General features: G+C 35.4%; 1 protein-coding gene across 5 annotated transcripts in view; it reads left to right on the plus strand.

Annotated features, from left to right (window-relative positions):
- Window positions 1–25,495, plus strand: part of dpr12 (defective proboscis extension response 12) — a 294,159-nt gene that overhangs the window by 204,438 nt on the left and 64,226 nt on the right. The window lies entirely within an intron of this gene.

Below are 25,495 nucleotides of genomic sequence, written 5' to 3' on the forward strand. Positions count from 1 at the left end.
GAAAGAAAAAAAAAAAGAGGTATTAAGAGCACAGCATATCTCCGTGAGCAATTACATAATTTATGTACGATTTATGCTTCATCGTTGCGCATTAAAATAAAATATTTCTTTGCATATTGTATAATGCATGCGTGTAAAATAAATATAAAGCAAACGTTACGTTAGCAAGAATATCAAAGAGGACGCCACTTGAAAGGCACTCTATTTCCTGGTGCGATTCAGCAGCGCATGATATGTGTCTTAAGGGTTACTTTTAGACTACATTCGTCCTATATCTGTATACACTCTCGACGGGCACGATACATCTCGGCACACAGTTGCGTGCAATCGGGGATTTTATCCCAGGACAACACGGTGGAGCTTGCTCGCTTCGAGCTTCTCCGGCTTCGCCGTGCTTTAGTATCGACAAGTTCTCACAGATCTTTCTTTTATCCGTCCCGGGAGCTCTCCTCCCTCTTGTCACGAGGTCAATTTTATATACCTCCCGCCGAGGTTTTAAGCGAACAGAAACTTTTCAAACAGGCGAATCCTTGATCTCAGTTGTAACATCGAGAAAGGAGGTACTCGTTATAGCGATCTTATTGCGCCACGTGGAACGATATTTCATGTTGCGCCTGGCGCGACATATTCTTTATCGTAAATCACAGCGCGCCCAGTCGCCTTCGGAACGCTATGAGAAGCGATATGTTCTCACCGATAATCTTGCAACTCAGCGGGAATATACGTGAGATTAATTTAGCAGGTACCCGGAATAAGAAGCGATAAATATTTTACATCTGAAAGAAAGATTCTTTCCGAGAGAGCGCTTTCTAATAAAAATTGGTGCCTCTTATAGATCTATATCGCCGAACCGAAACAACTTTCATGAAAAAATATTTCATCTTTTTTCTCATAACGGAGTTGTATTTTGCGTCATTTTGATTTTCGATCACAGAACAAGAGCACTACGTTTTATTGCGTCGAACAACTCTGCGCGCTTTATAAAACCTGATGAAAGAGATAAAAACTTACAGTGCCAAAGAAAAAAAATATTATCAATACCCGTTCGCGTAAATTACAAAAAGCTCACCAGCTACCCTGTCTATACGCTTCGATAATCACGATTCTAAAGCTGCTACCACAAGTAAAATTCACTCTATCACAGAAAGAAAGGATTTATCGGGCCCGGCAATTCATCTAGAAAGAATCATCGATCGTGTTGTTATTACAGGGAGTAACATTATTTCGCCGCAAACTATTATTCGCGACGTAACATTCCGCAACTCGATCCCACGGAAAATCGCATCAGTCTTTTCGCTTTATAAGAATCACTCCCGACACTAGCGATTCGTACAATCGCGTGCAATCTGGGTTTTATCCCGCGTCGATTCTTTATCCCTCGTCCCGACGCGCCGCTTCTTCAGCCGTTTCTCGGGTAGGAAGAACGGCTTCAACAGTTGTTTCTGTTTTTCTGTGCGCGACGTCGCCGACGTCTCTCCGGGGCACTGATAAAATCGATTTCTCTTTCGCGGTACGATGTCGACGTCGCCTTCAACGACAGCAACGACATCGACAACGACGACGATGACGGCGGGCGGCGATGGCGACAGCGACGAAGAAGATAGCGTAAAGTACCTGCGGAGCTCCGCCTCGATGCTTCCGCCTTTCTTAGCCTTTTTACCTCTCTCGTTTCTTTTTTGGCAAGAAATAGGTGACGGCTTGCCTTAAAACCGCAGTCCGACACCTTGCGCCTTGCATGAATATTTTTAACCGCGAGAAAAATGGAGATGTTACTTAGGTACGACTCTGCTCCTTCTTCACTTGAGTTTCTCCTGCCGAGAGTGCCTTTTGTATGGACGCGAGAAAGATTGAGAGGTGCGAAGGAACTTGTTATGTCAAATAGTTACTTAATGAAATAAAAAGCTCTGACGGCTTTTTACTTGCTTTCGGAAAAACGTATTCTTGAGATTCTTGAAAGGAAAGTAATTTTGGATAATGCGGTTTTTTAGTCAATTCTTCTCGTATTTCCAATATTTAAAAGAGAGCATATTTGCTTGTGTTCTGTTTCTCTCTCTCTCTCTCTCTCTCTCTCTCTCTCTCTCTCTCTCTCTCTCCCCTATTTTTTAAATAATACAATGAATAAAAGAAATATTTTTTGTGGATACGGATGGTAAGATTTCAACAAAGTAAAGCATAATAAAAATATAGCTCTGCACAACACATGCATATGCGTGTGCACGATAAAAGTTTAACGAAATAGATATTGAAACAAAGATTTATATTTAAAGCAATTTTCGGACTAATTATATTGTTTAATTGAATTATTTTAACGATGTCAATAAACTTTGCTTAAAGAATTTTATTAAATTATTATCAGATATAAAGTTTAAAAGAGCAAATTTGACTGGGCTTTCTTTGAATTGTAAGAGATTATAAAGTTAATAAATCTTTCTCTTTCTCTCTTTTGATTTTTTTTGAATTGCAATAATGAAAACAATGAAAATAAAATAATTACAGCAATTCCATTTTAGGGGAAAACATTGAAATTTAATATTAATTTACAACAAAATAAGAATAAGTTCAAGAACAAATAAATTTAAACCATAATAATAAAAATCAAATCAAAAATCTTGTTTGGAACTCACTCCCACGTTATCTCTAGAATATTTAGCCGGTATTATCTTGGGAATCGACCCATTTTTTTTCGTGCCAGCATTACAATTTGAATTATTAAACGCATTCTTTTGCACCATCAATTGAATGTAAAAATAGACACACACATTAGAGAACTAAAGCAACGCCATTTAAGTATTGCTCATAAAGAGACGACTTAAGAAGAAGTTTCAGCAGCCGAGAATTATGCATCTATATATCGTCAAAGTGACACGATATTTACTAAAATTAACTAAACTTTGCTCGTGATTCAAATCGAGAATTTCTACACAGACCAGCTCGCCAGCTCTTTCTCCTGCATAGAGTGCATCGATTGCACACTCCCTTCCTTCCATCTTCACCTCATCCTCTGTCTCTTTCGTCGTTGCGCGATCCAACGCCCTGTGTAATGCGCAATGAGTTTCGAAAATCGACGTAACCTTAAGAATGCAATCGAAGCAACCAAGTAAATTCTAAATAAAATGAATAACACGAGTCTTGCGCAAAGACATATACCGAACGGCCATCCGTGGACGACAACCAGAAGAGAAAGCTTTGTTTTGCGAAATAGGTGCTTGCAGCACTTTGGATTATATTCAGAACTGTCGAGGTGAGGACATGTTTTATAGATAGTCGACCGGCAAGAGATGTTTGCTGCGCACTACGTGGTCCGAGTGCTGAACGAGGTGCATCTGGCACATGCACTTGGTTCGCAATGCATTTACGCGATTAATTTGTTAAACGGATCCTTCATACCTAATTATAGTAACGCTCATAATATTATCTACTGTTTCGCATGCATTGAAAATTGTTTCGTGAATCCGAAATGTTTATTGGAATGAAATATACAATAAATGCACACTCTGAAAAAAAAAATGGGTTAGTTCACTAAATTAATTGTTTATTAATTTTAGAATGTATATATTTAAATCAAATATAATATGTTTAATTTAAATACATACATTCTTCAGCGAGAGAAAAAGAAAGAAATAAAGACAAATTAAATTAATCAGATCACATGAACAATTTTTTTTCTCAGTACATTAAAATCTTTTATATATTTTTTTCTTCAATTAATAGACACAGAAATATTACATAAATTATTTTAAATCATATAACGGAATAAGATATTATCATCGTTTATATTCTTCCGTTATATCTGAAATTATAAATAAATTATTATTTTTATGATAATGCAATTGTAATTATAAAATAAAAATGCATATTTAAAAGTTTTATCGTAATTTTCGTTACTCTTTCTTTTCTTTTCTCCTTTAGGCATTTTATATATTCGTTGAAATTAAAAGTTTAACGGAAGAAAATTGACCATAACTTTTCTCACACTGGAAAGAGAGTCTGGTTACATTAATTGAAATTCTAGTTGAAAATGAGCAAATCAGAATTTTCTGGTTGAATTTATAACTCTAGTTCAAATTCTAATTCTGATTGAGATAACTCGAATTCTGATTAATATGATTACAATCTTCTGGTTTGTTTATTTTCAACTATAAATTTTTCTCAGTGCACGTTAATTTAAAAGTTATAAACGTTTAAACAAATTATTTAAAATTATGATATTGTTCGAAGAGATTAAATTCGCCATAGTCTAAAACTATGGTTGTCTAGCTGGTTAGGTCCTCGTAAAGAGCTTCATGAATTTTGATAATATACTCGCGTACTGCATCTTGTCAACCACTCCCGCATGGCGCGCCGAAAATCATCCACTCGCGTGTAATAAGGGCGGTCGACGCGGCAGCATGGCGCTGCACGCTATCTCATTAATATAGATACCCTTTGATGAGTAGAACCACCAACCCCATGGAAGGTTCTCGAAACGATACTGTCACGCGACATCCTTTGCCATCCGTACGTCGACGTGTGTCTTTGTCCACTATGACAACCGATGCATTAACGCCGTTACAATCGTCGCAGATCAATTGTGATTGTTGTTTGCCGCAATTGCAGAATGCTCGGAAGACATAATTTATAATTGAAATCCATGTAGATACATGATCGAACTTCACAAAGCAATCTAATTAAAGATAACACATTTTGCAAACAATTGATTTATCCACTTGTCTATTTATCTACACAATATTTAGCAGGTAGATTAAAATCCATTGTTTGAAATAACAAAAGTACCAAAAAAAAAAACATTACACAGAACAATTGATGTGATTGTTTTTTTCAATCTGATTGGTTTATACATTTAGATCCAGTAAGGAATTGGTCCAATCGTATTGAAGAATTATGCAATAATTGCAGATCTCTGCTAAACATAGTTATTGGTTTTACCGTAAATGATTTTCTATTTTTGGTTATAAACAGCACTTTGTGGTAAAAATGGAAACTAAATATACTATTATGAAATATGAATATAGAGCTACAATAATATGAACTGTGGAAATTAATATAATCACTTGGCAGTAGTATAGAAAGCAATAATTTAAATAACTTATCTATGAAATATTAAATCAAAATTATTAACGTTCTATATTTGGTTTCATTGACAACAACAGAATGCACATACTGAATAATTAATTGATGCAATAAATAAGTCATATGAACAATCTGTACGATATACTATTTGTTAAATTTACTATGTAAAAACAAATACTAATATTGCTCGGACTCTCGAGATTTAATCAATAGTAAAATAAGGGCAAGTGAAAATATAAATTTCTGTGCGATAATTTGTGGACCAAAGATTCAATTATATTTATTAATTCTTCATTTATAAACAACGAGTTTTATTGGATACTAGATTACATTGAGTACGATTACCTTATTTTAAGTAGTTTATTCCAACTTCAACTTTAAAAAAAAAATTAACATAATCTTGTACATAATTTAAAATAAAAAAGAAATTATTTATTTTCAAAATTTTATTCCATTAAAATTGAAAAAAATCAATACCATTTAACAAAATGTAATAGTGCGATGTAAAAGCGTGGATATTTTAAATTTTGTTGTTGCAATTATATATTGCATTAGTCACTAATAAGAAGGGAAGTAATAATTGCAAGAAAGCGTAAGCCTGTCGTATCTTCCTCGAGAAAAGGAGTTTCTTGCAATGTTACGTATAATGTCATTGAACGCGCTAACTTACGACGGCCTCGACGAATAGAAATGCAGCGAGAGTGTCCTCCAAAAAGGCGGAAAGAAGCGCTTGAATGTTGCATAAGTTTCTCTGTAGATGCGCTTCCTTATTCCAATGGATCGTACGCGCGCGATATTACTGACGATATTACTGACTCGATTCAAGTGAATAGTCGTTAAACTGCGAGACTCTGGCGCAAAGCAACCTCGTCCTGTTGCCATCCTTCTCCCCTTTCCCATTCTTAAGTCTTCTTGAAACGGCTCGGAGTAGCTCTCTCACTTGGGCCGGTTGCCGCCGCCAGGAAAGAAACACAGGAGGCCGTTATCCTCGGATAGTATCTGAGAGCACTTGCGAGTTAATGCGTCTCCGCTCGACTATATACGCGGACACGTCCGCTGTAGACAGAAAGAAAAGTCCCCGTGAGAGGCGAAATGGCGGAAAACGCAATACGCGCGTGTACGCGAGAGAAGACAAAACTATGGATGGGGGTTGAAATTGAAAAAGGGACGGAGAAAACGAGTCCGACTCTCTTTGTCTTTCCGAGTGAAGCGGGCGAAGAACAGGGGAGGAGACACGTTTATATTAGGCGCTCTGGGACTGTATCCCCTTAAACGCTCGGCGCAGAATAATGTAGAAAAGCATATACGGAGTCTGTACGGATCGAGTGAAGTAGTCGCATCAAACGATAACCGTGCATGGAAAAATCCGTCGAACGCGAAGTATTATACTTCACGTGTACTTTGAGTATGCGTGTATTTATAGAAGCATAAAGAATTGTAGAAAGGATATTAAGTCGATATAAGTGAGAGAATTTTACTTTTTTTATAGATATTGGGTTCTATTCTATCTATAACACAAGCTGTATTTCATTTATATTAGCTTTGACTAGAAAACGAGATCAGATAATAAATAACTAGTCTTTTTCTATTATTTAAATACTTTTTATTGATACGGGCTTTTTTTATAGTGACCGGTGATATAATCGTCAAGATATGCGAAGAATATTTCTGAATTCTCTTCATAAAGAAGAGAAGAGATCAAAGGGGATAAAAGAATGGATATTTCTGTTTTTATCGAAAGACAAATATAAGAGAACGTAAAGGAGAGGAAATAATAAAAATAGTTCCTACGAAAAGAAGTGAAATGAAGAGAATACACTAAAGAAAAAGAATCTGAGCCAATTGTAGAGGACAAGCAAAGTCCAAGTAGAGTCGAGACCTTCTATCATTTATGTAGCTGCTATTGGAAACGGAATGACTCATTCGACAACATATGGAACAAGTAGCCAAGTATAAAATGACTATTTTACAGACAGCGTTCTCTTTGAGTGTAGATATATATGTGCGCGAAACACATATATATGTGTTAAACAAAGAATCGGGAAAGTAAGTCGAAGAAAGAACCCGCGACATAGAGACGTAACGAAGAAGAAAGTTCAACGTCACACACAGAGAAAGATAGCAGAAGGGAGAGAAAAAGGTGGAAGACGACGAGAAGTGAAGAAAAGCAAGCGCAGAGCTCGAAAGAAAAATAGATAGACGGAAACGGAGGGAAAAGACATACTGAACGAGCGAAGGAGAAATCCTTTGATGATGCTCGAGAAATCCTAGAGAAACTTAAAACCAAGAAAAGTGCATTGTATATTTTTAAGTCACGCCGCATGTCTGGGATTTGTTCAAATAAGTAAAACATAGAGTTAGAAAATATATTGTATACATTAACGACAGAGGATTTGTTAACGGAATTTATACAGAAGCTTCATGGTGGATGTATTAAATGCTTTTGTTAAGAAATTTCTAACCCTTCGTCACTAACAGACAAACTAACGGAATAACTGGAACCGTAGCAAGCAACAATTTGATGATAATAACAAAACACAATAACAATAGGAAGAACAACGTGTAAATGAATTAAGAACACCAAACAAGAAGGAGAGAAAAGGAAAGAATGGCAGCGTCTATAAGGAAATTAAACAACGACGCTTTGCTGCTTGGAACGCGACCAAAAGGATTCTACTCAGACTAACTAAAACAGACGGCTAATCCGACGGCGATAAAAGATAATGAAAACGGATGGGGGTAGGAATGGGAAGTTGGAAAGTGCGTGTAAACGAGTGCGCGATGGAAATAAAGCGCGGACGAAAGCGAGAAACGAATACACGGTAGATTCGTGCACCAAAGAGAAGAAAATGCCGGAGGAAACTCCGACAACGCGTGAAATAATAGGTGTCTAATTTATGGCGAGCTGTCTACGAAGCTTCGCGCGAGAGAAGTGAACAGAAGAGAGGGAAAAAAAAGCGCATGTATATGCGTGAAACAGACAGAAACGGGACAGAAAGATGGGAAGAATTACTCAGAAGCTTATGTCGAGAGATAGTCAAGTCAACGTGCAATTTCAGACGGTCTAGAATCTAGACTCTAGATCGTATAGGCGGGAGGGCAATTGCAAACGGTGGAAAAGAGGAAATCAGTTTTCCGCGTTTCTCTGCCGAGGGCTCGTGACCACCATGGCTCTTTTGTTTCCCACTCGAATGCCGAGTTTCTACATGCATAAGTGCGTACACACGTGTCTCCCGTGGTTGCAACCTACGGGCGCCTACGCGCGAATGGAAATTGCGGTTTCCCAGTTCAAAGAGCTGCTAGAATCCGTCACGCTCCACGGAATGATTACTGCGTTTGTAGCAGTTGCGGCACGACGAAAAGAGGATTTCGAAACGTAGCATTTTGTTTGTTAGAATTAGATAGGGATTTTCAGCTAACACGCAATGTACGTATCTTGGCGCGTATGAAACTTTCGGACGGCCGGTAATTTCTGCACGAATAATCCAACAAATGGATGTGCACGGGTAAGGAAGAAAAAAAAATTACCCGCGAAAAAAATAAACAAATATAACGAAGCAATAAAGATTTTTGCAAATTTATACGGACTTATTCAATAATGTACAAGATTAAATTATATGTGAAAACGATTTTTCATTTCTTCGCATTGCAGAGACGTTAATAGGATCGTTTGCCAATAACAAACCCTGCGGTTGTGTATCTTTCATCAGTCGGATGGCGAATGCAAATTGCGATTTTTTTCGATCAACAAGTGCACAACTGAAAGTACTGCGGAAACCGCTATATTATTCACTCTCACGGGATATGTGCGCGACCCAGAAGCTGGGAACATCGATAGCATTGCTGATAAATTTTCACAAAACACGATATGTCTTAAAATATTTTATAAGATCGAGATTATGGGAGAATCAATTTATTTTTATAAATGTAAAGATTCCCTTGTGAATAGATACGGTCTGACGGTTGATCAGTGTAAGACTCAAATTGGATATACCATATGTTTGAAATAAGGTCGACGTGTGGATCTGCGCACGCAGATGCGAAACTGGGAATACCGGGTGGTACGCGAGTGGAAATTGCGGTTTCCCGTTCAAAGCACCAGTGGAATCGGCGGCGTCATAAAAAGATTATAGCATTTTCTATCGCGCAATATGAAAACCTGAACGGAATGTTATTTCGATTCCTTATATTTCTACAGATTTTTGGAATATATATAACGCGATCAAATATTGGATATCAAAAGTGGTTGGATATAAAAAGTGAGAAGGCATGTGATTCCATTTTAATCGAATCTCCTTATATTCCAAATATTTCTTATAAATTCAAAAAATACGAACATTGTTATTAGAATTTACATAATTAATGAAAATAATATGTAGTCATCTAGGAAGGAATTTAACAGTTAAAAAAGAAATATTTAATTCACAGACATTTCAATAGAATAGACTTAATATATCATAATAAATGAATTTATTATACCTAATAGAAGAATCTGTTTTAAATGAACTGAAATATTAATCTATGTTTTTTTGCTTTTTTCCTTGCTGGATGATTCATTTATCATATGTAGATGTATAAAACTCCGACAAAGAAATCTATAATTTTTAACGATCGGTATCACGTTTAAATAGTTACGAATAAACGCGAACGAACATTTACGTGTCATACGTAATTATTTTAACAGGTATTTATAACACACAAATAGTAATGCCAATTAATTGCATAATTAATAATTTAAAGCTTTTACATAAAGCGATATCTACTTTGTCTTTATAAATGCTAAATATTAACCTTAAATTTTTATGTAAATAGATAAAAAAACCTAGTAATAGAAAACCGCTTAACATCCATTTTTAATGTCTCCTTAATTGACTATTTTTAATATTTAAAGTAAACTATTAACTTTTTGCATTGAATATTTTGGGGCTTTGCGAATAACATGTTACTGTAATAAATACATAATATTTACAATATGCATTAATATATTATTTATACATATAATTTATATATGTATATACAATAAACAAAACCAGGTTTCTTCCCCCTTTATTCTAATTTTCTATAACCATTTAACCTCTCATGACTCTTCTTTCGATCTGGAACATGCTACTAGAATGGCCATTAGATAGAAACGAAGATGGAATCTTCCAGGTTCAGTCGAGGTGAAGCGAGAATGATACATTATGGTGGTGAAATGTTCCAGTCATGGGAACGCAATTTTTAAAATAGCATTTCTCTCGTCCGTACGATTTTAACTTGGAATCTTTAAAGTCTCCCAAGAGTCAAAGAAAGGAGGAATTCGACGATACCATAGGGACGTGGGTAGAGAGATGCCACGTATACCCTCACGGTTTAGAAACCCTGTCCCCTGCGATCGCGTGTTGCCGAGAGATATTCCGCTCGTCGCTCGTCTTCACGTTGGCGAAATTTATTTCGAGTAAAAACGAACATTTCCGCGGATACGTGATACAGGCTGACGACGGCTCAAATCGAATTTTCGTCTTATCCGTCTATACTGACCGACCATCGTAGCACACACCGCCATGAGCAGTGATAGGATCGTCGTGCGCATTTTCGAAGGGACTTCACTTTTCACATGGAATCTCTCGCCACTACTCCATAAGAGATGTAAGATACTTATGTCACATAATATCCGCATCCCCTCGAAATATGAAAGCGCGCGCTCGCAAGTAGAAATTATTTTATATACGTGAAAAGAAATCTTCCTCGTCTCTCACTAGAAAGCCTTCTCTCCTTTATGTAGTCGATCATGTGCTAGGTATTGGTATTTTCTGATCGACGAACAAATACCTTTCTTCTCACAGAGAGAAACCATTTACCATTACTCTTAATGGTTAAAAAAAATTGCGACTTTCTTAACAGATGAAAGAACATTCGATTATCAATAAATTTTTATGTGAATATGCTATAATTTTTCGGCGTCAAAAACTATAACACGTCATTATATGTATATTTCAGTATTATCAAACAAATTTATTGTATGCATATATCGCATAATATTTAAATACAATGTCACTCTTTTTGATTATGACAGAATATTTTAGCGTATGTGAACACAATGTCGTGAAGTCGATATGCGAATATTTTCTACATATTTTTGGAACATATATTTTAATTCGGAGAAAATTGGAAAATCAAATAATCATTCTGTTTCATATATCCATTTGTTAAAACGGAGCACTGACATGATGAATGGGATGTGTGCCATTTACATTTGATATGACTATAATTGTACAACAGCGATGAATTTTTACTGCTTTAACGAAGCAAACTAAGGTTTTCATCACATAGTGCAGTTTCATTGCATATATATATATATATATATATATTTAAATAAACACTCGCATTCACAAAAATTTCGGATTATACTGCGAGAGGAATCGCGATTTTACTGAAATAATAATTAATTTTGAAAATATGATATAGTTTTTATTTGAAAAAGTTAACTTGGAGATATTATAAATTATAGAAATCAAAGCCTTGAACGAATCTAGCTGAATCTTAATGCTTGTATGATTCTTATATGAATTTATACTACGTATATAATCCTTGGAAACGCGCGCCGAAATGATTTGTCAGTCTTGAAACGTTAACTCTACTAAACTACTGCAGTAATATCACGAGTTAAATTGACTAGCAATTTAATAAATTTTTGATGCTTGTTCGCATCTTCGAAACGAACTTAATAATGAATGACATTAAAATTTATAAATAATTAATTCTTATTGCGAAAAATATTACCTCGGCTGGGAATCGAATTCGGATCTCTTGCATTCTCTCACGGAATCAAACATTAAGATTCAGCTAAATCGTTTAAGGCTTTGATTTCTATAGTTTGTGTTATCACATATATGATTCTATAATATATTATATTGATATTATTTTAAGAACATATAATATTACTTATCTGTCTATAAATTGCATATTTTTCTCTCTATATTTTACTTAAATTTTTGAAATAAATGATACATTTAATTAATTGAAATTGATTAAATAATTCTATTTTGAGATTATATAATTTTTATTTAAATTTACACGGAATTCTCTATTGCGAAGGGAACGGACTATTTATAACCAATACATACTAAAGAACATGCACATCGTCATCCCTATACAAAAATAAATTGTTCTTGAATGGCATTCAGAAAAAGTAGCTATTACAATTACACGTCACGATAAAAACCAACTTTAAATATCAAAGCGCTTTAAATATCGCGCTAGGACTGTAGTTGCCACATCGATATACAATACTACGACCGACCAAAGGTTTAAAGCAGACCTCATCCCGGACATTTCCTAGAAAAGTCTGAGGATGATTTTACGCATAGTATGGCGGTATCTCCTCTTAAATAACCGCAATATCTTGTTATATTCACGTTTTCAGTAGTGCGTTTTTCAGATTCCTTATCGGCTTACTAATAAGTTGAAAATCGACACAGACAGAATTTATCTAAATCTGTTTAACTTCTCGGAAGTCTAAAAATCGCCTTATATCCGCGATAAACTTAGGAATTAAATATTGATGTTCCTCTTTGCTTATGACGATATTCGATGCCGTGTCGTTAAGTTTATGTGATACCATCGCGTCAATTCGAGCATTAAGTAACGATAGTGTTGCGTTGTTTTATGCATGAGACACTTTTAAATCGTTCCGAATTATTTATGAATGTTGAAAGTCATAGTAAGATTTTGCACATTTTTCCAAAAATAATATACCGTATATAATGTAATAATCAATATCGACTATATATTAAATTAACATGTCACATACATAATTTTTATATCAAATACGTCACATATGGACGAATAAAAATCTTTTTACATGACCTAAAAGATGTGTATTAATAAGTTTACTAAAAAAAAACTTCTTTTTAAAAGATACAATAATAACGAACTTACTAATTCAGGGATTTTCTTTTGATTATTAATATGCACTAGATAATATCGTTTTTCTTTTTATAGAATATTTTTATAAATTGTTGAAAAATTGATATTGTTAGTAAACTTAAGAAATAAATTAGTACTTTTTTTTTACATCTATGGTAGTGTTTTTCTCACTCATAAAGCTTTAATCCAATTGAAACAAAGTAATCACTGAAATCAAGTTAATTTCGTGAATTAATCTCATACATAACACGATGCATTGCATCAAAGCGTTTGCGATGACTTTCTCGCCGTGCGTCTATCAAGAAATTACTACTATCAGAACGGTCAGTCACGTAAAGCAAAGTCCAATAGGTTTCCAGATTCCTAACCATGGAACAAACCGAATTAACTCTACCTCGGATTTAACTGGGCTAACAAGAGAGTGGCGGAGTTCAGAACGTCGGCGTGTCGTCGTCCTGAACCCTGCGGGGAAATGAAAATGTTTCGCTGCTCGTTTCACCTTCGAATCACTTCGACGAACTGCAGGAAGCCCAATCCTCTTTCCCGCTAACTCGTCATTGGTACATCCTATGAATACTGGCAGACTTTGTAACGATCCACGTGCGTCCTATATACCAATGACCCGTGCAATACCGATGATTTTCGCGCAAGTGACGAGAGAAGAGCTGGTTTTTTTATCTCATGTCCCCTACTGGAAAGCGATGGCTAAGATAAATCGTTGTACAGCTATCACTAAAGTATTTTAATAACGTGTAACATGATGTTCTATCGATCATCGTCTCACCATGTCTCATCCAAGTCAACATTCAATAACCGATCAGATCCGTTGATAGGACGTATTACTCTTCAAAGCTGTTCTGAACAATTTTATCGAGAACAACTAATTCGAATTTATCATACAAGGAAAGTAACAATCAAATGAATCTCGTTAAAATTCGTGGAAAGAGTAATGCCGATTATTAAAAAAATGAGAATATGAACGTAATAGGGCATTGATTGTAAAAGCATTCGTAATGATAATCTTCTTTACTTTATACGTAGATATAAATTTATTTTTTTAACTTAAAAAGCATGAGAATTTTTTATTATGTCTTAGAAAAATTCCGTGATATCAAGCAATATCGCTTTTATTATTAACTTACATTAAAACCATACTTATTTTATAAATATCGAAACTTATGGAAAGCAGTCTTATTTTTACCATTCATACAACAGATAAATGATAAATTGAGTACATCAATTTTTAAACGTTTATTAAGAATATAGTATTCTGCAACAAATATAAATATCGCTACTTAATATAACTTTTAATAAATAATAATCACTTTAGACCGAATGGATATATTTTAAAATATATTCATTGCAAAAAATTATAACGTATCTGATTCGTTATTTTTATATTTATCATTTGTACATGTCTGAATAGGTAAATTATTCTGATTTTTCTTGAATAAAAAAAAATAGAACGTCTTTATGTCTTTTGCGATGGGATCTTTTCGAGATTCAGAGCACACATAATCGCCTTTGCCTGTTCTAGAAGACACTGTTGACCCATTCTACTCTTTGTTTCGATCGAATATACATCGTACACACCTGCCAAGCGCGATTCCTCTGACAGCGAATCTGGAGCGCGTTAATCACAAGAGCGACGCGCGCTCTCCCACGCTCGCCCCTCTTCGATTAAAAATAAATAGAAAGCCCGGACTCGTGTCAGCGATATAATCGAACGCTCCGTCGACACGTGGTGCACGACGCGTCGTCGACATGAGGTCACGAGCAGCAGCAGCAGCAGCAGCAGCAGCAGCCAGCAGCCAGCAGCAGCAATTCCCGACCGTCGTTGCTGCGCACAATAGAGATGCTCTTTGCGATGGTTGTATTGCTCGCAACGAAAGTGACGAATAAGTTGAGCCAGGCAACCGTTGTTATTCCTCGTATTCACGTTTCTCTTGCTATTCTCTTTACCCACCAGCACATTTTACTGTTTCCACATTAACGCGTCTTACTTCGAGGCTTATACCCGCGGAAATCGTTGAGCAGAAGCATTTTTCGTTCTCTCTCTCTCTCTCTCTTTCTCTTTCTCTCTCTCTCTTTAGCAAAAGCACGGAGGCGGTGGAAAGAACTCATTATGACCGGAGCTTTTATGACGAGAGAAGAAGCTCTCATTCTCGAGCGAATCATACCATTCTAAACAGTTCTGGACCAGTCTCAGTACATGGTTCTCAGAAATTCTGAAGGGATGCATTCGCGAACCAGACCGGGCTGGTCCTTTCCTTTCTCTCCATCCCTTTGCATTCTCCATGAGATTCGAGAATGACGATGACAAGATGCAAAAAGCGGGATATTGTGGCCATCATCGTTGCTTCTGGGGCTGAAATACGTGTTAATAGGACGTCTGTAATTAATGGCCGTAGCACCAGCCGGTGTCTTGAATGGCTAAGAGAGATTTTTATAATAGATTTTCTCGCCAGTTTCTTTAAAACGCTCGTTGTTATAATCATGTTGCGCGGGATTTATTAACGTTACGTCGTAATTGATTAACGTTAGCCGTTGGCCGTTATATTTTCTAGCGCGATATCACCAGTATTTCCGCGACTAACAATTTTCTCTTCTTTCTCTACAATGATACAAGTAAATTCGTACATGTAAGAAGTATCATTAGCTATATATCATGATATACGTACATCTAAAAACTACTTGAGAAATAAACTCATAGCATGTCTACTTTATTCCCTGAATCGCTATGCAAATGAAAAGGCAGGCAGCAAGGTATACCTGCGCACATTGATTATACGGTTGAAGTTCCGTGTGATTTTCACGATAATGCCCCCGACTACATTCAGTTTACAAATGATATGTCATTACCTGCATGACGGGCGCGAGACGTGATGGTGGAAAATAAGAAAATATACGTTTCTCTGCTAAAAGCCGTACAAAATTTTTCCCATCTTCATCCCGCAGAAACGCGTATGTATTTGCGGAACGTTTCGCGCGCTCTCGTGCGGACCCGTCCTCTTATTGACGTAAGTACACCGGCCAATCTGTCGTCTGTCACGTTCGCGTTCGGACGCCCAGGGTATTGCATCCCGTTTCACAGAAAGAAAGTACGACGTCAAGTAATACAGATGGTACGTTAGATGAAACGCCTTGCCTCGCGCAGCCTTTTTCTTAGGACTTCACGTGTCACACCTCGAAACAGGTGCCCAGACCAATTCCCAGAAGTACCTATGGATTATAAATAGCACGAAAGCCGCACGATTTAAAGATAAAAAGATTAAACCGGTCGCTGTGTGCACGGCATTTGCGCGAATCTTTCGCGTCTGACCTATCTCGAGACAACTTGACCCTCCTGGTCCTGACGTTTCTGTAATTAATAGCTTAGATATACCCTGGTTAAGCTCTTCACTCTGAAAGAACTTGCGATAACATCGATCGACATCGACCTAACTTTTATATATATCTATATTATATCTGTATTATATGTACATACATGTATGGATATATCTATGTATATCTATGTGTGTGTGTATATATATATCTACATATATCAGCAAAGCGGCCAGAAAAAATTATGTCAGCTTAACAGCCGACAACATGTTAACCTCACTCTACCATGATTCTCTTCGTTAGAGCCTAGTTTATTTTTGTATTGAACAAAACATTTTTTAAAATAAATTATAAACACACTTTTATCGAAAATGTGTTTATATATTAAAGAAGCTTTTGTTTATTTTAATAATATTTATTCCACATATACATATGTACATTTAATTTAATTTTAATTTAATTTAGTTTATTGCAAAGCTATATATATGAAAAAGACTATATATTAACAGAGTAATAGACATAAAGTATGATACAATAGACTAGAAATTAACATAAACATAAATAAATAGACAATAGTAGCTTGCAAATGGTTAGGCGTGAGTAGAATTGCTGTTACAAAGCCTATCAGTAACAAAACCAGAATAAGACAACAATGCAATAAGAGGTAAACTAATAGCTGAAATCATACACACATATACACACATACGCATACATAAAACTCATTCACATACACACACGCACATACACCAGCAAACACTCCAATTACATAGTCTCGTTTAAATACTGTGAGTGACGCAATGAAACGCAAGGCAACGGAATGAAAGGAGAATAGAGAAGTTTTTAGTAAATCAGGAAGGAATTAAAATAAAATATTTGACAGAGGTGTAGAAGAAAGCGGCACGAAACTTATAGTAGACCGATATACTATATAGCAAACATTTATATGACGTGGATAAAATAATACAATTCTGTATTTATTCGCGATTCCATAATAATTCCTCTCTTTTGAAGCATTAGATAAGTAAATAAAAAAGTTTATATGTATCTTTTTTGTTTATTAAAACTTAAAACATTATTATTGGAGAGATATTAACTTGTCTTTTATTATCAGAATGATGACGAAGTCATTCGTATTTATAAGGGCATGCAATTTAAATCGTAGTGCAGTTATAAATTTAATGAGTTTAAAATTGATAAAGTTTTTATTATAAGATTTATGATTATGTTTAGTCTTCATTTCTTACGGTTTATTTTGTTTTTTACTTTTGTACATTATAAATAACATTTTACTTTCGTTGAACTGGTCTATATGAAAAATAACCAGCCACACAAGCATTAATTTCTGCATAAAATGTCTATAATATGTTAATTCAAGAATTAATATATTTAGAAAGAAAAAAAAGATATTTAGGTATATATACTCTCTAAAATCTTTTGAGTGGAATCTAACTCTAAAGAATGAAATTTCACTCTTAGAAATTGACAATTGAGCCACTCTTTTTCAACTGATTCAATTGTTACTTTTTAGAATTAGATTCCACTCCAGAGATTTTAGAAAGTAGAATAATAATTGGAAAATTGCTGAAACTAGATTGTTATTTTAACGATTGAACAGAATAAAATAAATTAAACAGTATACTGTAAAAGAAATTCGACATTTTTACTAGCATGTATTACAAAAGAATGTATTTATATATAGTTTCTAAAAATAATATCTAAAAATAAATATTATAAAGGGGCCAACAATTCCACTCGTTATATAATATAACCACTCGGTGATACGTTTTCGAAACTATAGTATAACTATAAATGAGAACTAAAAACGCTTTTTAAAATTACTAGCTACATTTTCAACGTTAATAATTGTAATTGCTTTCGAACAATTTCAGGCAAATTCATTTCATGCAAATGGTCATTTATGTCGTTGATATTAATATAACAATATTACGAGAACATAAAAAGAAGCGATACCTAAGCATTATAAAAATATTAAAAAAATGCTAATGCAATCATTGCTCCCTCTGCTGATGCAGCTTTTGTCGCTTTTTTCTGCTTTTTCCCGCCCAATCGTCGTCACGTTGGCATTCATGAGCTCATCGAATTTACAGAAAGATCGATTCAGTGTCCGTATCGAAATTAGAAGCGATGGCACGCGAAAGTTTATCCCTGTGTCGCCATCCAAAACCTCTTGCATGAGCCCCATACAAATTACTCTGCTGTGTGCGTGTCGACTGTTTCGCTATTCACGCTTCACGCTAGCTCGACTCCCCGAAACGGCTTTACGTTCACGAAGCTATCGTCCACGCACCGTTTGACACGTCGTCGAATGTCATTACGTATATCATCGGTCACGAACGTACCACGGCACGCCGCGACACGAGTTATAGCCTCTCGCGCTCTGCGGAAAGCTCCAACGTAAGCACGATCGAGACAGGTGCTTAGTGGTGCGGCATAAAACATACATAAGAGGATGATCTGGCATTATGGTAAGAGAGACGCATATGCCGTAACTTATCTGCGTATCGGCCACATTTTGCTATTCAAAATTGACACGTATTTAAAAAAATAAGTATCATAATATGTATGAGTTCTGAATTTATTATATTTATTGTTATAAGTATTTTTATCGATATTTTCTTGTATTTAATCTTCCAAAGCTGACGTCAAAATCTGTAACAGTTACTGACGCTGGGTCAATGAGAACCATTTCATTTATATCGACTAACTAAAAAAAAAAAAGACTGCATTAATTAACTTCAAAAAATTAAAATAATATAATTCGTATAAATACATGAATACTAAGTTATTAATATAACAATAATTCATATTTGCAACTGTAATATAAAGAATAGAATTGAACGGATTCAATAGATTTACTGTCAGCTGCGGAGGATTAATTAATAAATTGTAATAATTTTCAACAAGTTAATATTAATAAGTTGATATTAACGTTTTACTAAATTGTTAAAATTACGTTTGCGCAAAAAATATAGGTAAATCGCAAATACGATTACAGCTTACTGGAGAAATTCCGAAAAGTTAAGATGCGTAGGCCCTTAAGCGAGATTGACGCACGCTTGTTTACGATAAGCACAGGTCAAAGCGGCTCGTGCAAATAGCACTTTAGTTCGAAACGCGTATATATCGTGCCTCGAGCAGGTGACACTTTCGGCCCGTGTGTTTGACAAGCTGGCGAGGAAAAGAACTTGAATTACGACAACAGACGGCGACGATGACGTCGTCGATTCTGAACGAACCCGCGCTTTTTCCACGAGGCTGTTCTTTGCGATCAAGCATCCCGCGAAAGTCGACGTATGAAGACGTTGTATTGCATTTATGCATTGAATATTTTACGTCACTTTCTAGAAGAAACTGACGTATGAACGTCAATTTTATGATTGCAAAAAGAAGTCATATCGTGAAGAAAAATCAGTAACCGTCGAGGAAATTATATTATAATTATGTTGGTATCGTTACTGTTCTTTTATATGAACATTTTTGAAAACAAAATTAACTAAGAAATAAAAAGACACGAATTGTATGCGAATTATTAGTATCGAGAAAGAATATTGTAATCGAGTCAAAGGAAGGATAGATGGTCATGAGTTTCGATTACTTCCTCTTTTCCTTTAACAGAAAGATTGTTGAATTGTATTCTCTACCTTTTATTTCGCAACAGAAAGGCATTCTCTGCAGGAAGTACTTGCCCATGACGTTAACCCATGCGTTAAATGTACAAAAATGAGCGCGAAAGAGAGCGCCGCGTAAGATAGAACAGGTTTTATTGTGAAAATATAAACTAGTACACCACGTCCGGTGAAACCATAAAGGCAAAGGTTACGAGCAACAAGATCTCAGTTTTCACAAATTATTATTTCCGTAGCTTCATAAGTATGAGAACAGAAACACTATTTATCGGTAGTTCACTTTGAAGATAATAGGAAAATATATGTTTTTTTTTTATTTGAGAGAAGAATGATTTTTTTTTGTAGAAAAATTGACGAGCAATACCTTCGGTGCATTCAGAAATAAAAAATAAAAATTGCGGTAATTCAAAAGAACGGATAAATGCGTTAAACGTGATTTGCTGCCCCAGAAACATTCCAATTTTCAGTACATAATTTACGTAACTATCATACCATACTTAATCGGATTAAAAAGAAAATGAAGAATTTTGAAACACATGTGGCTCCGACTAAATATATGAGGATAGTCGTTAATAAATACAGAATTATTTATTGGTATTCTCACATTCAGGAATTGCAAACAAAATAGCTAATGTACTGTAAAGGTAATAATCCGACTGATTAAACCGAATTTCATTAATCTAATTTGCGCGTGTCCGTTATATGTCAGCACGGTACAGTGTTTTATGCGGCGCATTAAATAAGAATGTTGCAATGAAAAACTTCCGGGGCTCGCTACTATTTTCAAGCACGCGAACGAGTACGTGAAGTAATAGTGCTGCAGACATAGAAATTTTTAATCAACGCACGATCAGGGACGTATGAAAAAGTCATACCTGTGAATTTTCATGATTACGGAACCATTAGTCCGAAGCAACTGTGAAACGATTGCATGAAAAATATTTTTCTATAACGAAAGATATTTTTCATTATTACGTGATTATAAGTAATGCATATAAAAAAGAAGATCGAACGAATCGATATCAAAAAGCAATGAATAAATGAGCAAAATTTATATGTTTAATTTTGCAATATTTTGTAAAACACATATCTAATATATTTGAAAAGAATTTTATGCGTGTCATTTTATGAAAAAAAAAAACATGGACGACAAAAATAACATAGAAAGAGAAATATTTATTAACGGATGTATATCCTTATATGTGCGATGTTGTATTTTAATAAATTCTTAAATTTCATATTTTTGACAAACATATTTTTGAATTTTACACATACATGTTTACTTCTGCAGTGTTGATTATAATTTAGTTACATTTTTATTTCAACATATTTGAAATATTCTATTTCTCTAAGAAACGTGTTTAATCTAAATGGGAATTAAAAATAGAGATTGTAAATACAGTAAATCTCTTTCTCCCTCCCTCTTTTTTCTCTATCTATCTATCTATCACTCTGCACGTTATTTTTATCGCGCATTTTTTATAAAATTACAAATAATACATCAATTTATTCTTTTTAAATATTCCATATACAATACATGCTTTACAATAAATTGCAAAATTGAAAATACCGTAGCTATAACAAGTCTTAATACACGTGAATTAAATGAAACAGTCAAGTGAAGAAGAATTATTATATAAAAGCATGTTAAATAAATAGACCATTTGTCCGCCGCAGATTAAATTTTTTGCAAGATTTGCGTGAATGTTAGGTGGAAACGGTTGGCAAACGCATTAACTCTGGAAAAGTCAATGGTGATAATCACATCTGCCACGAACACGTCGAGCCCTGTGCCCATAAGGAATCTCTCTGATATATTTATGCTGAGGTCAAATGGTCGGTGCAAAAATCATATTTCCGTAAAATGTTTCGCAAAGGAAACGAGGCCTCGGCTGATATATGCCCGAGCCTTACCACTGAAAATCTGGGACGCTCGGCTCTTCTTCGCACAATTGGGAGATTTTCAAACAGCCCGATTCATGACAGACGTCATTTTTTATTCCCACCACTCGGCAGATAAGAGTATCCGCGTGTTTTCGGGAGAAGTGAGAGGAGGAGAAGGGAAGAGGACGAAAGAGAGAGGAAAACGAGCGATACATGAAGTCGATAATCCTTGCCGGAGGGTTATTCCGCTAGCCCGACGCGGCTCGTGTATTAATCGTGAATGAAAAAAAAAAAACCCACAGTTCAGTTCGAAACGCGAGCACGATGAACGGCATTTACATAGGCAATTCGCGACGCGACGGTAATTGTAAACGCATATCCGCGCCAGATGGTCCGCGATTTTATCTTGAAAAGCCGGCAAAAAGGCTCGTCGTCCACTACGAACGAAATTCATGGCGCAACATTTATAGCGACGCTCAGCCCAACGTTCTCTCTGCCGCGAAAAGATAAAATTTCGTGAGAAAAGCGCACACGCGCGCAGCAATATTTCCTTCGCAAATTTATCTGCTGTTATTCAAGCGCGATGAAAATAAACGTCACTCGCGGCGGTGCAATGTGCGGCGCACTCTCCTCGATCGAAATCAACAGGAGTAGAGAAACGCGAGTCGCGTGCCGACCGATTAATCAGAACGCACATACTTTTAATTCGCGCGATTTTGCATACATGTTGACCACGGGACTGTTCATTTGACGCCGCGAGAGGCAGCGGTGCGAGATACGCACAGCTGCATCGTATTTATGGAGTTGGCCGGCAAAGTGAGCGAGTATATCACTGCGAATATGGTATCGCATTGGGTAGCCACAAATTCGCGCTCCGTACTTCATGTGGTGCAAACCCTCGATCATCCTGTAACTGACCTCGTTTACGAAACTGTCAATACGTCAATTATTAAGTAGTTGTACTAATAAAAATTTTAAATACCTTCAAATTTCCAACTCGATTAAAGCGACATTTTATTTATTTGTCTTAGAATTTATGTCGGGAAACATTATTTTTATGTTATTTGTTTTCACTTACTCATAAATTATGTTATTTTAACACTAAGAAACATTAAATATCAATTTCATACAAAATATTCAAATAATTTAACATAATATAATCACATTATGTTAAATTAATATTTGGATATATTAAAAATTTGACACAAAATTTTAATAAAGACTTGAGGGGATCGTTTCTAAGGGTTATAAAATGTTTCTTACTGTACATATATATATATATATATATATATATATATATATATATTCTTGTAGAATTAATTAATTCTTAAATTTACTGGCAGGATCGAGAAGAATTTCTCAAACAGTGAGAAATGGCACAAATTTTTAATCAAAATGCAATAAGGAAGAGATCGAGAAAAATTAATTAAAAAAAACGTGATAATAGAAATATCACTTGATTAAAAAATGCTGTTATACTTAGCCGTGAGGAATGACAATTTATCGCTATCGTTTGTCGTCCAAGTGTATAGCCGAGAGATACGCCGTTTTACCGGACAACAGATTTTTCAAGACAGTTAAACGTACGAGGATTTAATTAACTGGGCTTTCGTCTCCTATTCACGGTTCTTTTGTACCGCGGAGTGACCCATCCACCGCCGTGACAACAAGAGCATCAGCGCTTGTCAATTTCATCCTTTGTCATGCAAAAGCATACAAGACTTTGCGCCACTATTATAACGCGCCGTCCATAGAATATACTGTTTTATTAATGCGATTATACTCCCACGTACTACAATGGCGGGTGCGCGAGTCGAGATTCTCTCTCTCTCTCTCTCTCTCTCCCCTCCCTCCCTCTTCGCCGCGTATTTTTCTAAAAACGAAAAAAATGAAGAAAGGAGGAGCAGCGGAGAACAGCGAGAGCAGCCAGGCGTTTCATGACGTTTCATAACCGCGATGTATACGTGGCCAGAAGGCGCGCGCATATAACGTTAAAAAAAAAAGAAAAAGAAAAAATACCATCAGCCAGCATCCGACTGTATATTTATTCGCGGTGACATTTTTACCGCGACGCCCGTATAGCCGCACGATGCGCAGAGATGCGTTTGCGAGGATGCAGTTCGGCGCGCCGCTCACAGTGAATCGGGAAGAGAAAGAAGAAAGTTCTGCGCGTCAGAGGCGAGACCGGCGCTCGTCCAAGTTGGCAGTGGAACGATACACTTCTCAAACTCGCATAATGCTTTTTTATGAGCGCGGCGTATCTATCTACCTATGTATAGCTACCTACCTACGGAGACCATTGTCCTGCAGCAAACTTTCCCAGAGACTTGCGGAGTTCGCTGCAACTGCAAACTGCAGCATCCCAGCGTACTAAAACGACATACGTATATCCGGCGACATCCCACGGTACTCAGGAAGGATAGAGGGATGGATTTTTCGCGAACAAATGCGCTCGAAAAAAGGACACTGTTGTTTTCCGAATATCACCGAAAGATGAAGAAAACAGTGCAACGATAATATTCTGTTTGCGATGTTTTAGCGAAGTTGTATAAGGGAAATGTAAAATTTGAGAACAGAGCTTTCGGTACATATAATTTAGGTATGCAATATTTTCAGTCACGTTTCGTAATATTTTTTCGGTATATATAATTTCGGTATACAATAATAATTTCATTCATGTCATGACATAATTCTTTTCTGTCTTTTCTGATTGAGAAAACTTAGAAAGATCGATAATATTCTTTTTTTTTTCTTGATTCTTTTCTCATATTGATTATACTGAGATAGTATATATTTTTATCATACATAGTTTTATGCAACTAAATGTCACTATAGATTAGTATAATGAAAAAAATTATAAAACTGAGAATTTTTTAATTATTAACAGAGTGGAACACTTTAAATTTTTATTAAAATAAAATTATACATATTTAATTTATATATGTATGCTATATATTCTAAACTCATCTATTTCAAGATTTTTTTGGTGAAAAAGATTGAAACACTGCCAGGGAAGCACTCCGTTTTACATTGAATATTTAAAGAACTACACTAAAAAACCTGGTATTTTGGGACAACATTTTTGAACAAAGTTGTCGATAAGCCGATTTTCATGTACTCGAAACCCGTTGAATTAATGCTCACTCAGCTTTCGCATTGTGCGTTTGTATACTTTGAAGCATATAATATTCGGCTCTGACCGAAAGTATGTAAAGTATTTTCAAATCGCGACGGTTAGCTAAAGTATTCATTATTTTAAAAAATTAAAATAAATAATGAGTTTTTGCACCGATTTAAATACGTGAATGTGACTGTTAACGAGTTTTGATGCCACAATTGATGAACATTAATTAATTTTTTATTTGTCACAATTTGTTGAAAAGTATATTAAGATATTTGATATTTTTAGTCAATAATATTTTTAGTCTTTTGCATTTGTGTAGGAGCTACTATATATGAGACTGTTTGATATTTCAGTAAAATTATTTTCATTTTATCTTTATGATTTGTTTTGGTCCGACTGCGTATATATTACTGTATACATATTATTATTGTTTACGAAGTTAAAATAAAATGAATTGTAAGAATTCAAATATCACGTTTCTTTCTTAAATTTTCTTTTGGATTCTACAGTTATTGCAAATATTTTATAGAACAATCTC

This window comes from Acromyrmex echinatior, chromosome 2 (assembly GCF_024713525.1).
Source record: "Acromyrmex echinatior isolate Ae372 chromosome 2, ASM2471352v2, whole genome shotgun sequence".
Classification (NCBI taxonomy): Eukaryota; Metazoa; Arthropoda; class Insecta; order Hymenoptera; family Formicidae; genus Acromyrmex; species Acromyrmex echinatior.